General features: G+C 43.8%; 2 pseudogenes across 2 annotated transcripts; both read right to left on the reverse strand.

Annotated features, from left to right (window-relative positions):
- Positions 1-314: 314 nt before the first annotated feature.
- On the reverse strand, positions 315-1,213 carry LOC311229660 (spindlin-1-like; annotated as a pseudogene). The gene has a single exon. The product of its transcript is annotated as a spindlin-1-like (transcript).
- A 1,326-nt stretch (positions 1,214-2,539) lies between these two features.
- Positions 2,540-3,272, reverse strand: LOC311229661 (spindlin-1-like; annotated as a pseudogene). Its single transcript has one exon. The product of its transcript is annotated as a spindlin-1-like (transcript).
- Positions 3,273-14,160: the final 10,888 nt, after the last annotated feature.

The raw sequence follows: 14,160 nt of genomic DNA on the forward strand, positions 1-14,160 counted from the left end.
GCAGTTTATCAGCGCAAGCGTTCTTCGTTGCACAGAGCTATTTTGTAAGACATTTTCCAAACATTGTGTCACGTATCAGTTAATAATTATATCTTGCATAAAAAGGGCAGCCGGGCGTGTGTGTGTGTTTACTTCCCTGTGTTCAATGGAGCTCAGATATCGGTGCATCTGTCCCTCCATCCCTCGGGTCCCTCACTCTGGCTGGGCAAGCGAAATGTTCTGTAGTCCCCATGAGATCCATCGTCTTTGGCAGGCCACAGTCTTTGGTATTCAAATCTGTGTCTTCTGGGAGTCTCGCAGTATTTTTCTTGTGGTTACTCACAGTTGTGGTAGAGAGTTCTTCGTCTTTTCTTTTCCCTCCTGGATTGTTCTCTCTGCGTGTGGAGGAGCGTTTTTTGGCAAGATAGGGTTCCCATCTGTGGGGTTGTATGTAAGGTGAGAAGGTCGTAGACGTGGATATGGAATTCGTCGTCGAACACGATGTAGTACACGGTGGGCTTGGCGGGACCTGGTAGATCACCAGGCCGGTCCTCCTCAGGCTCTCATCTGTGATGTACTCCACCCGCTTCCCCACCAGGCTCTCCGTCTCCTTACCCGGCTTCCTGTCCGCCCGCAGCGGATACCTGTTCTCTGACTCGGGCAGGACGCGGAGGTCTCCGTCCTTGTAGTCATCCCAGAGCTGGTACATGAAGAGCCCGGGGTCCTTCTCGTAGGTGATGTAATACCAGTGCGTCATGACGGGGGCGCGGGACAGGACCATGCCCCTCCACTCGTTCTTCTCCCCGTCCTCTTCCTCGAAGAGGTGATCCACGGCCCGCCCCACCACCTCCTCCGCCCCGGGGGGCACCTTGATCTTATTGTTCACGACTTTCTCCGCCAACACCTGCAGGTTGGACACGCGGTCGTATTTGAACAGCTCGATGCCGTAGACGCAGTCGCGGCTGTCGTACTTGACCATGTAGAGGCAGCTGTTGACCATGGTGAGGCGCTGCAGGACCGTGCCCTTCCACTTGGTCACGTTGCCCTTCTCCCGCCACATGTGGACGATCCTCAGGCCCAGCATGTTGTCGGGGTCCGGGGTGGTGAGGGTCGGCGATGACGCCGAGCTCCCGCTCAGCTCCCCGCTGCTGCGCTTCTTACGCCGTTTCTTTTCTGTGTCTCCTCTCGTGGTGGCTGAGTTGGAGACAGAGACACAGGGATCTGTGGAGGTCATCGGAGTAGTCAGCAGGGGCACTCCAGGCAGGGCAGGATGTGAGGGTCGAGGTAGGAGAGGACAAACGCCGAGATCCGGCTCCACTCAAGGCAGGGAGAGAGACAAAGTGCAAGGGTTGAGTGTACTGTCGGCTGTTAGTTTATTTATTTATTTAGAATTGACAGGACATCCAGTGTCGTGTCACATGATAGTCTGATCATTTCAATCCCAGTCTTTGTCCCAAAACAATGGTGTACATATTCAAGTTTTTTGTTGGCCCTTATAAAATCTCTTAATGATTTCCATTCATGTATTACAATTCTTTCCTTGATGGCTTCGAATGTCAAATCTGACATAATCACGTCTCCTCAATATCAAGCTCCTTGTCTGTGATGAAATACAATAATACAAGAAAATGGGACAGAAGACGCAATGAAGGGAAGCTGATCAATCATACGACCTTGCTTCTTTGAATCTCCTTGTGTTTTTCCCCCATTTGTGTTGAAAACAGAGTGTTGCCGGTATAGTTGGAGTACTGTTCATCATTACAGTTTTTTAATTAGTTTCTATGTCTGTAACAGAGTTCAAAATCACTAGATCCAATTTTTCCGTTTGCCATCAATTTGTCACGTTCTTCCTTTAATTTCATGCCTAGTGCTTCAATCTGATTTAGTGAGAAAGACCCGTTTGCCGGAAAAACAACACTTCTCCGACCAATAAAAAATATGCATTACAGCATCAGTGCCATATTTCTTAATCATACTAGCGCGTGCAGGCCCGTTGGAAAGGGCTCAAGCAACTTTACCTGTTTTGCCTCCATTTGCACAAAACCAGTCTTGAGTGTACACTTATTCTTAAACAAGTACGTCTACTTGAGTCTGTAATTTCGTTGAAGTACAAATTCAGAAAAAACTCTCGCCCTCTATCGAAGACAGCAACTTATCTGTTATATAAACCTCAGTAACTGTCTGATACCGACTTTTGCAATAGCAAACTGCAGTTTTGGTATTCCACAAAACCTTCTATGTCAAGGGGCGGCTATGTGGCGTAGTGGGCAAGGCGCTCGCCACGAATGCAGAGACGCTGGGCTCGCCTGTTCGAGCCCAGCGCTCCACATTGCTTTCAGTTTAGCTGGTCGTTCATACTAATACACATTGGCCGTATTAGGGGGTGGGAAACTGATGGGTGGGGATCGGGCGTTGTGGACAGCGACTCCTACAGGTCGGTTGGTGCGCCTGCGCAGTAGAATCAGGAAGTGTCGGGGTCAGCGAGAGATCGAGCTGCGCAGGTGAAAAGATGCGACTGCTGCTACCTCAAGTACCGGAGGGGACTTGTGCTATGTATGACTTAGTCCACATTGGCGGGGACCTGGTAGATCACCAGGCCGGTCCTCCTCAGGCTCTCATCTGTGATGTACTCCACCCGCTTCCCCACCAGGCTCTCCGTCTCCTTACCCGGCTTCCTGTCCGCCCGCAGCGGATACCTGTTCTCTGACTCGGGCAGGACGCGGAGGTCTCCGTCCTTGTAGTCATCCCAGAGCTGGTACATGAAGAGCCCGGGGTCCTTCTCGTAGGTGATGTAATACCAGTGCGTCATGACGGGGGCGCGGGACAGGACCATGCCCCTCCACTCGTTCTTCTCCCCGTCCTCTTCCTCGAAGAGGTGATCCACGGCCCGCCCCACCACCTCCTCCGCCCCCGGGGGGCACCTTGATCTTATTGTTCATGACTTTCTCCGCCAACACCTGCAGGTTGGACACGCGGTCGTATTTGAACAGCTCGATGCCGTAGACGCAGTCGCGGCTGTCGTACTTGACCATGTAGAGGCAGCTGTTGACCATGGTGAGGCGCTGCAGGACCGTGCCCTTCCACTTGGTCACGTTGCCCTTCTCCCGCCACATGTGGATGATCCTCAGGCCCAGCATGTTGTCGGGGTCGGGGTCCGGGGTGGTGAGGGTCGGCGATGACGCCGAGCTCCCGCTCAGCTCCCCGCTGCTGCGCTTCTTACGCCGTTTATTTTCTGTGTCTCCTCTCGTGGTGGCTGAGTTGGAGACAGAGACACAGGGATCTGTGGAGGTCATCGGAGTAGTCAGCAGGGGCACTCCAGGCAGGGCAGGATGTGAGGGTCAAGGTAGGAGAGGACAAACGCCGAGATCCGGCTCCACTCAAGGCAGGGAGAGAGACAAAGTGCAAGGGTTGAGTGTACTGTCGGCTGTTAGTTCATTTATTTATTTAGAATTGACAGGACATCCAGTGTCGTGTCACATGATAGTCTGATCATTTCAATCCCAGTCTTTGTCCCAAAACAATGGTGTACATATTCAAGTTTTTTGTTGGCCCTTATAAAATCTCTTAATGATTTCCATTAATGTATTACAATTCTTTCCTTGATGGCTTCGAATGTCAAATCTGACATAATCACGTCTCCTCAATATCAAGCTCCTTGTCTGTGATGAAATACAATAATACAAGAAAATGGGACAGAAGACGCAATGAAGGGAAGCTGATCAATCATACGACCTTGCTTCTTTGAATCTCCTTGTGTTTTTCCCCCATTTGTGTTGAAAACAGAGTGTTGCCGGTATAGTTGGAGTACTGTTCATCATTACAGTTTTTTAATTAGTTTCTATGTCTGTAACAGAGTTCAAAATCACTAGATCCAATTTTTCCGTTTGCCATCAATTTGTCACGTTCTTCCTTTAATTTCATGCCTAGTGCTTCAATCTGATTTAGTGAGAAAGACCCGTTTGCCGGAAAAACAACACTTCTCCGACCAATAAAAAATATGCATTACAGCATCAGTGCCATATTTCTTAATCATACTAGCGCGTGCGGGCCCGTTGGAAAGGGCTCAAGCAACTTTACCTGTTTTGCCTCCATTTGCGCAAAACCAGTCTTGAGTGTACACTTATTCTTAAACAAGTACGTCTACTTGAGTCTGTAATTTCGTTGAAGTACAAATTCAGAAAAAACTCTCGCCCTCTATTGAAGACAGCAACTTATCTGTTATATAAACCTCAGTAACTGTCTGATACCGACTTTTGCAATAGCAAACTGCAGTTTTGGTATTCCACAAAACCTTCTTCTATGTCAAGGGGCGGCTATGTGGCGTAGTGGGCAAGGCGCTCGCCACGAATGCAGAGACGCTGGTCTCGCCTGTTCGAGCCCAGCGCTCCACATTGCTTTCAGTTTAGCTGGTCGTTCATACTAATACACATTGGCCGTATTAGGGGGTGGGAAACTGATGGGTGGGGATCGGGCGTTGTGGACAGCGACTCCTACAGGTCGGTTGGTGCGCCTGCGCAGTAGAATCAGGAAGTGTCGGGGTCAGCGAGAGATCGAGCTGCGCAGGTGAAAAGATGCGACTGCTGCTACCTCAAGTACCGGAGGGGACTTGTGCTATGTATGACTTAGTCCACATTGCAGCCGGCTTGTGGGAGGCAAGAAACAGCGTTCGTGACAGGGGAGGGTTGAATTGGATGATATGAAATTGGGATGGGAGAAAATATAGAAAATGGGAGAAAAAGGGGATAAAAAAAAACCTTCTTCTATGTCAGTTTACTAGCAAAGCTATCGCTTTGAATAATAAAGCGACTCTTGTGGACTTGTCCACACCTGTTGCTCTTCACGCGTATGAGGTGTGAGGTAAGTAGTTCAGTGGCAAAAACGGTCCTTCCTCTGGCCTAGACTAAGGTGATGGAAAGGTACAATATTATTGTGGAAGGGTTTAGGTTGTGCGGCATGGTGTAAACGTTGATAAGATACATAGGTTACTAAGCTACATAATTGGAGATAATCTATCCCCCAAAAAAATTTGGAAATATTTTATATATTTAGTGAAATCAGAATTTCAACAGCTCACCGTTGTCGAGGTTCAAAGGTGTCCCCTGGTTCAAGTTACAAGTGCGCGTCTCAGACGGTCCAGTCGGGTCGGCGTGTGTGTTTCTCTCTTTTTTGACGGTTGCACCCCGTCCTGAGGCGCTGCAGAGTAACCTGTTCGTGACTGCCAAGTTGTAGAGGAATATTTATGATAAACAAGGGGAGCTGATGAAATAAAGATTTAACAGAAACAAACGGACGTTCTGTTGAGTTTATTTGGGCAGCTGAAGCACAGCTGGACACATTCTGACAAGACGACAAAGGGTAATGTAAAAAAAATGCAAAGAATGAAACAGCATACAGCATATATATAGCGTTTCTCCTCCTCCTCCCCTGTGTGTGCCAACCTGCTGTTTGCTAGGCGAGGTGTGTGTGTGTGTGTCTATGTGTGTGTGCTTGCATGTGCGTATGTGTGCATGCACATGTATGTATGTGTATGTGTGTGTGTGGCCGTGTGTGGGTGTGTGTGTGGTTATGCATGGTTTCAGGAAATTAAAGTGTGTGTGTGTGTGTGCTTACACGTGCATGTGTGTGCGCGTGTATGTATGTGCGTTCTAGATGTGGTTTCAGGAAGTGAGAATGTACAGATGCATTTGTGTGTGTGCATAAGTGTGATGGAATATAAGTGCTGCAGAGGCGAGATTGGGTTGAAGTTCTGTGTCTGGTCGTAAAATGTTGATCTATATGGTTTCATAACGGAAGATCTGTGGAGGCTCCCTTGTGTTTCACAAGATAGTCTGGACAGCCGTTTGGTATTTTGGACATAGGGGTCATGAGAACTTTAGGAAGAGCAGTTTTGCATGGAAAATGGCTTGTACAAAAGATATATCGTTTGAACATGAGCTCAGACAGTCTAGTAGTGTCGTGTCAAAAGGTCAATGTGGTTTGATGTGTTAAAGCAAGCATATATATTGATTGATATTCCATAACACCTCAGAAACTACAGGGATGGGAATTACATCTGGAGTAGCCAGCACTTTGCCACCAGCCAAATCATTCCCTAGAATGAAGGACACACCTTTTATGGGGATGTGAGAACATACCCCCACAACAACATTGCCTGATACTAAGGGAGAGTTGAGTGTGACCTCATGCAAAGGTGCATTCACAAAGCCTCCTCCAAAGCCTTGAACAATGGCAACGGAATGCAATGAAGTCTTTTCCGAAAATGGCAAAATCCCATCCAGAATGAGGGACTGAAAAGCTCCTGTATCTCTCCATATTGTTATAGCCTGCTTTGACTCTAGTGCATCAGTCAGGGAAACAAATCCATCCATCATAAATGTTGAGGAGCCGTCTAGCTCTCTGTCCCCACCTTTGATACTCCCCCCATCACCCTCTAACGTCGACATAGGTGTTCTGCTTACGGTTTCTACCAGAGCCACAGTTTTTACATTTTTCTGTTTAAGCACAGGGTACCCAGCAACGATATGACCAGGCTCCTTACAGTAGAAACATATAACTCCCTCTGGGAATGCACTAGCAGAACCACCATGCCTAGGAGTTGAAGTAAACTGACCAGTAGACACAGGTTTTGGGAAACGGCCCCACTGAAAAGGACGCTTACCCCTGGACTCAACACGGTATTCCTCTACAAAGATGGATTTGTGTGTCAACACATCAGCCAAGACAGCAGCATCGCCTATCACCAATACCTTACGCTCGTTTAGATGAGTGGAAACGGTATCAGGAACACAGTTTTTAAATTCCTCTATGAGAATCAACTGTCTAAGCTGCTCTTTTGACTCTGCTTTCTGAGAGGTGCACCATCTATCAAACAGGTTCTCCTTCTCTTTTCCAAACTCAACATACGTTTGTCCCTCCGACCTGCGATAGCCTCTAAAACGCTGATGATAGGCCTCTGGGACTAACTCATAAGCCCTCAATATGGAAGCTTTAACAAGCTCATAGTCAGCACTTTGTTCAAGGGACAGAAGTATACGCCTCCTGCGCCTTACAAACCAGGACACACTGCAGCAGCAGCGCCCAGGCCGTATTAGGCCACTTCAACGTGGTTGCCACCCGTTCAAAATGGGGAAATCCTTCTCCAAAAAGGAGGCACCATTCTAATATGCTTGCTGACATCAAAAGTTGAACGCGACTCTGAATGCACATAACCCTGCAAGGCAGCATGCTTAAATGCAAGCTCTTTCAGCCCACGTTCATGCTCCAGCAACATTTGTTTTTCCTTAAGCTCACGCTCTTGTTGTTGTTGTTGTAGCTGTTTTTCCTGAAGCTCAAGTTGTCTACCCTTAAATGCCAACTCTCTGAGCCTCCATTCAATGGCAACGCTTCCTTCTGCCACACCAGAGAGTTGTGGAGACACCTCAGACAAAAGAGGCTCCTCCACCTTCGCCACAAGCACACGCTCCTCAATGAGTACAGCCCTCAAAGTACCTAAAGCAGCTGTTTTTAAACGTTAAAAGCTTCAGAATTTGCTCTTTGGTAAACCTCTCCAACAACTCATCAGAAGTGTCACCAATAAAATCATCTATGGTAGCCATCCTTACTGTACCAGTCACTACAATTCACTTACTTTACAGTTTGGCACCAAGAGCTGCCAGAGCCCAAAACCACCCTAGTATACACATATATATTTGAAGAACCACTAAAGAACCACAAAGAACCACTGAAGAACCACAAAACACCCCTGAAGCACAGCTGAAGCACAGCAAATGGCAAATGGCAAACTATACAAGATAATCAATGCCCTTCAGTAACACAAACCAATTGAGGCAAAACCCCTTGTGTTACACTCAAGAAACAACAAACAAATTCAAACAAGTGCCCCTTATAATCTGATATGACCACAAATAGCTTCTAACATCTACACTGCAGTCAATGAAGGACTGCTAGGCCCACCACATGTCTAATCTAAAAAAAAATACTTACATCAGGCCCTAACACACTAACTATATTTTCTGGCACCCTAACCTACCTATACTGAAAGCTAAAGCACTGTAGACCTAGCCATCTTCAACCACACCTGCTACCAGCCAAAGATCATATCGACCACAAACCCGTGAAGTATATGGTATGGAACAATGAAACTACCTACTTGTGGTGTCCACTAAACTAAATATTTTAACAGCATACAAGTAGTCAAATCAAATTATAAAGTAAGGGCATACTCACCTGTTTGAAGACCCCCACGTTACATAACACCTGATCACTAACCAAACTATAACACCAAGACACACCATCCAAGATTTAATTTTTTTTTATTTTCTAGGGGTATATGTTTTCCAAATTCAATCCCAGACCAGCGCCCAATATGTTATGACCCTGGCTCAGAGGGAAGCAACATAAAGGGGACACAGACACCAACGGTCAAGTTTAAACCAAAAGGTTATATTTATTACTATAACTAGCACAAACAAAAGGTCAATGTGGTGGAAGGGAGGGAGACACTGCTCCCACAGCGTCTTCCAGCAGTAGTGTGTCAGCATGTGTGGGCGGGGGAGGGCCTTTGATCCCTGACAGGCAGCTGTTCAATTAGCAGCAATCAGCTGCAACACAGGACACAGGATTAACAAAAAGCATAACAGTGTGTTATGGTTGTTTTTATTTATTTTATTCATCATTTATTTATCCAGGAATGTCCCATTGAGATACAAGATCTCTTCTTCCAGGGAGTCCTGACCAACACGGCACACAACAAGTTTCAACAAAGAAACATAAAAACAAGGGGATTAAACAAAAAACATACAAATCAAATACAGAGGGCCATTTGTGCAGTGGCAAGAAGCATAATCAGATCAGCAATAGCATCAGGTAAAACAGTTACATGTTTCATTAAGGGCTAATCGTAGCATACCTTTAAAAGCATTCACAGTAGAAAGTGCCTCTAGACAAAGTTTCACTTGCAGCGTATTCCATAAAAAGCAGTAGGAGTTAGATCATTTTGTGTACTGTACTGTGTAGGGACTGTCCTGCTCCACTAGGGGCAGGCTTTTCTCATTCACTAGGCTGGGGGCGGGGCTGGCTTTTCTAATTCACAGGAGCGATCTTTTCTACCACAGTGATTGATTGATTGATTGATTGATTGAAAAGTGTATTAACAGATTGCAGAATGGGTACAGTACAGTACAGCTCAATACATACAATTGTTAAGAGGATGCAGACCTGAGAAAGACTTTCATCTTGTTTCCATCAGGGTCCCCCATTTTCAATTCATCATATGACACACACAACATACAGATAGACAGTACTGCTACATCTATACATTTATGACGTACCAGATTTTCAAATACAGTACTGTTTGTGATACTAAAAGAAATCCAGAAAAAGAGTGTATATACATTTGACATAGAAACTGTGCATTGGGGGAGGTTGGGTAGGTGCACAAACTACCTTGGCTTTGAGAGTTGTTTGATTGATTGAATTGATTGAAAACTTTATTAACAGATTGCAGAATGGGTACAGTACAGTACATAGATGTAGCAGTACTGTCTATCTGTATGTCATGTATGTCATATATGTCCTGATGAATTGAAAATGGGGGACCCTGATGTAAACAAGACGAAAGTCTTTCTCTGGTCTGCATCCCCTTAACAATTGTGTGTATTGAGCTGTACTGTATTGTACCCATTCTGCAATCTGTTAATAAAGTTTTCAATCAATCAATCAAAACAGCTCAATACATACAATTGTTAACGGGATGCAGACCAGAGAAATACGTTTGTCTTGTTTACATCAGGGTCCCCCATTTTCAATTTATCATAAACAGTACTGTGCAGGACAGTAATGCAACAGTAGCAGGACAGTGGATCACAGTGATGTAGCAGGACAGTGGATCACAGTGATTAAACAGTAGCAGGACAGTGATGTAGCAGGACAGTACATCACAGTGATCATTTTGTGTACTGTACTGTGTAGGGACTGTCCTGCTCCACTAGGGGCAGGCTTTTCTCATTCACTAGGCTGGGGGCGGGGCTTGCTTTTCTAATTCACAGGAGCGATCTTTTCTACCACATTGTACACTGCCAATCTACGCATTTATACTGTGGCACAGGAACTGGGACAAAGGTGAATGTGTTGAGATATCAAGATCATTACAGGTAGGCCTTGATATCTTAAACTTTTAACAGTTATGTTAGTAGTAACATAAGTATTTGCTATTAGGTCATCTTCAAATTCAGTCATGGGCATTTAAAATATTAACTACATGCAAGTTTTAAATATATCTACACTTAAGGCTGTTGAATAACTGCTTGTGTGGTATTATGCTTTATTTTCATGAAGGCTATCACGTCGTCAACCTCTAAAGTGCTTCTCCTACGAATTGTGGGTCATGCAACTACTGAGACAGGAAACCATTTCATTATGTGGGTAAGTAGAAATCGGGTAGCACTTTTGTAAGTCATTGAAATCTGGAAGATCTAAATCATGTGGGAATTTTATTGTAATTAGGGCTGCACTGCATTAATCGTAAAAAAATAAAACTATGCGAATCGCATTTCAAAATGTACTTAAAAAAATAGTTATATATATATATTCTTTTACTTTTAAAGCACTTTCATATATGTTATGTTTAAGTTTAAGTCAAGCACTTTGATATATGTTATGGTGTCTATTAAGAGGGTGCAATAAATGATTTTATTGAAAAAATAAGAATTGTGTGAGAGAATCGTGATCTCATTTCTTAGAGAGAAAAATCTTATAAAAAATATTGATTATAGATAATGTAGCTGTTATACATCTAATTTGTCTACCGGTATATGCATTAATTCTGATCAATGTTAACAATTATAATTAAAAAGCTATAGGTTAATATACCTTATTATTTGGTCACAAAAACACCTACTAATTACTTGTAGGCACACATGGAATTGTGGAATTTATTATGTGCTCTCCTTGGAACCAAAATCAGTTGCCACATTTTTGCTGTGATTTAGCAAGCAGCATTATGTTACTGGAATGTGCAGAGATTTGATACCCATCCCAAATAATTTGTTTGTATAATAATAGTTTGTTTGCCCATCATTTATGAATTGTTATGATATTATTTTGTATTACTAATGTCTGTCCCTCCTTCCCTTAGGCATGTCTTTATATATTGAATAAATATGAAGGCATGAACCGATACCAAGGAAAAGAACTCATCGGAACACCAGTAGCGGCTAGAAAATGCAAAAAGATAATAGATAGATAGATAGATAGATAGATAGATAGATAGATAGATAGATAGATAGATAGATAGATAGATAGATAGATAGATAGATAGATAGATAGATAGATAGATAGATAGTGCAGTAGTATTTTGATAACCATAGATCTAGATGACTGTAGTGGAGTTCTCAGTCCAAACTGCCCGATCATTATGGAAATATTATGTTGGTTGAATATTGGTTAGTTAAAATACATGGGTTTTAGAAGTCTCACATTAGATCAGTGATAAGATTGATTAAATTAGGCACTGGAAGAATGTCAGTTGGTCTGGGTGAGCTGGACCTAACACTATGTAAATACGACAGTATACTGGTCACGCTGGTCTGCCAGCTTTTAGGGCTGTCAGCAGACCCCCGTTTGTTACTTCCAAGTTTCTATTTAAAACCAGAGATAACATCTCCCTGAGAACAGTTGGTTATCTCACTTCAAAGTAGTATCGGGTGTCCCAACAGACGCACCGGCATTTTCATGTGACCACCTGGCTTTCTCCTGCCTTGCTTAACACAACGTACATTTTCAAATGTCTATTACTATACTTAGATTAGTTTAATATGAACTACAAATGGGCCTGTTTATATTGTGGTAATAATTCTGAATTAAATGATATGAAATATGACATGGGTATGACAGGGAATCACAGAGTTTGAAATTAGGCCACGTCTGAATCTACATTGGAAAATACTTAAATGTGTTGAATACTAACTGTATAAAAGAGATATTGATGTAAGTTAAAATAATGATTAGGCCTCATGTAGCATCAAGATAAACTGTTCAATTATGATATCTCTGTGTTTATGTAATCAATCTCAATTCGAATATATATATCTTGGGGTTCAACAACCAAAGTATTATGTTAGATATAAAGTGAAACTATTCTCTGGTCTTAAACAAAGTAGAGGGGGTTGGCCTATTGAGCACAACCTTCTATTTCAAATTCAACCTTAGAGAGGCCGTGATTGGAGGAACACAACTGCTGACGTCACTCTGGTGACATCACGCAGAGACTCCAGGCTTTTGATATAAGGGGGGTGTTGTGACGGTGGAAGGACACTCTGACACGGAACCACAAGGACAACACCTTTTCACACAGCGGACGACGCGGGCAGAGGAGATCAACAGACAAAGAACATTTGGAGGGAGAACAGACTTTTCTTTGTTCATCAGCCAGAGAACAAAGACCATCAACAATTTATCAACTAGCATTTTTTTATCTGATTTCTTAGAAGGACGAGAGCGGCATAGTGCTCCGGTACCTTGAATCTTTTATAGTGTTCTTTATTGTAATTTGTATACACACTGAACTTTGATTAAACAGCTGCCAGTACAACTTCTCCTCCATTTCTCCTGCTGCGTAGCTGGTCGTCGAACAAGACCATTTGGTCTTTATTGAAAGTACAAGGGTTTTTAGGGAGCATAATTCACAACGCAGAGGACGATCCAGCCGGTTCTGATCTTATCAGAACCAGAACAGAGACCTTTGTGACTTCAATAGATAGATAGATAGATAGATAGATAGATAGATAGATAGATAGATAGATAGATAGATAGATAGATAGATAGATAGATAGATAGATAGATAGATAGATAGATAGATAGATAGATAGATAGATAGATGGTGGGCGACAGTGGCTCAGGAGGTAGAAGTAGAATGCTGCTACATGGTAGATGTAGATGTGGTCGCAATAGGGGGGAGGGGGGGGGTGATTGTTCAGTTCAGTGATGGTTCTTGAGAAGAAGCTGTTCTGCATCCTTGAGGTGCGGGCATTGAAGGCCCTGTAGGCCTATCGCCTCCCAGATGGCAACAGGGAGAAGAGGTGGTGAGAGGGGTCAAGTCAAAGTAAAAAAAGTCAAGTCAAAGATTTGTATTGCCATGTATGGACGAATCCACATTGGAATACGGGTACATGAGCAAACACTGTGTAAACAGTACAGGAAAAATATGTAAAAACACAGACAGTATAAAAAGGACAAATGCTAAAAATACACTGAGGGTGTATATAAACAGCAATAAGAAAGATGGCTGGGAATTCTTTAGGGAGATAAAAGGGGCGACATTTAATTCAAGATTAGTATTGCAGGTCTTGTTCATGACCGTAGTATCGGTACACCACTTTTCATTCACAAGAAGACAGATCCCTCCTCCTTTGGTTTTGCCGGTACATTCCTTCAGTCGGTCTGAGCGAAACACAGCGAATCCCGGCGGCAGGACTGCATGTTCGCCAGGTAGATGGAAGGCAGTGGAGGCTTGAAAGGGCGCTCGCGGAGTTTGACAAGCACCCCGCCTCGCCTGCCCCGGTGTCTGCGTCTTTGACGGCTCCCGTCACCTGCCGAGGGACATGCAGCGAAGTCCTTGCATCTGAGCTCGGGATTAACGTGGGAAACTTCCTGAACATCGTCGCGGATCCGGAGAAGTAATTCTCTGTTGTATCGAACAGTAGATGTCCCGGACACATACACATTTAGAACGATGCTGCTAGCTCTGCGGAGGCAGCATGTTCTTAATATGTCATCCAGTGTGGGCAGGGGGAGACCGAGGATTTTTTGGGAGGTGTTTATGATGTTTCATGTTAAATTAAAGTTTTTTACTATTAAGTTGTCATCTGTCATTCCTTAAAACAGCAAACATTTTCCTGAAGGAATTGTATGGGCTAGCAAGCTGGAAGTCATGAGATTACTTGAATGTAATTCAAGCATATATACCTTTAGGAGTTGAACATGAAGTAGTATTTTAACTTTGGGTGGAATAAAGTTTTAGATACATTTGGGATGAATACACCTTTAAAGCTATTTGTGGGAATACACATACAAAAATAAAAACGAAAGAATGGAAAAACATACAGAACTGATCGCTAATGCTGTCACGTCCCTGATGAAGATGAACAGGAGCACTTGGATTGGCAAGGTATTGTATTGGAGCGG

The sequence above is a fragment of the Notolepis coatsorum genome (assembly GCF_963971535.1).
Source record: "Notolepis coatsorum genome assembly, chromosome: 6".
NCBI lineage: Eukaryota > Metazoa > Chordata > Actinopteri > Aulopiformes > Paralepididae > Notolepis > Notolepis coatsorum.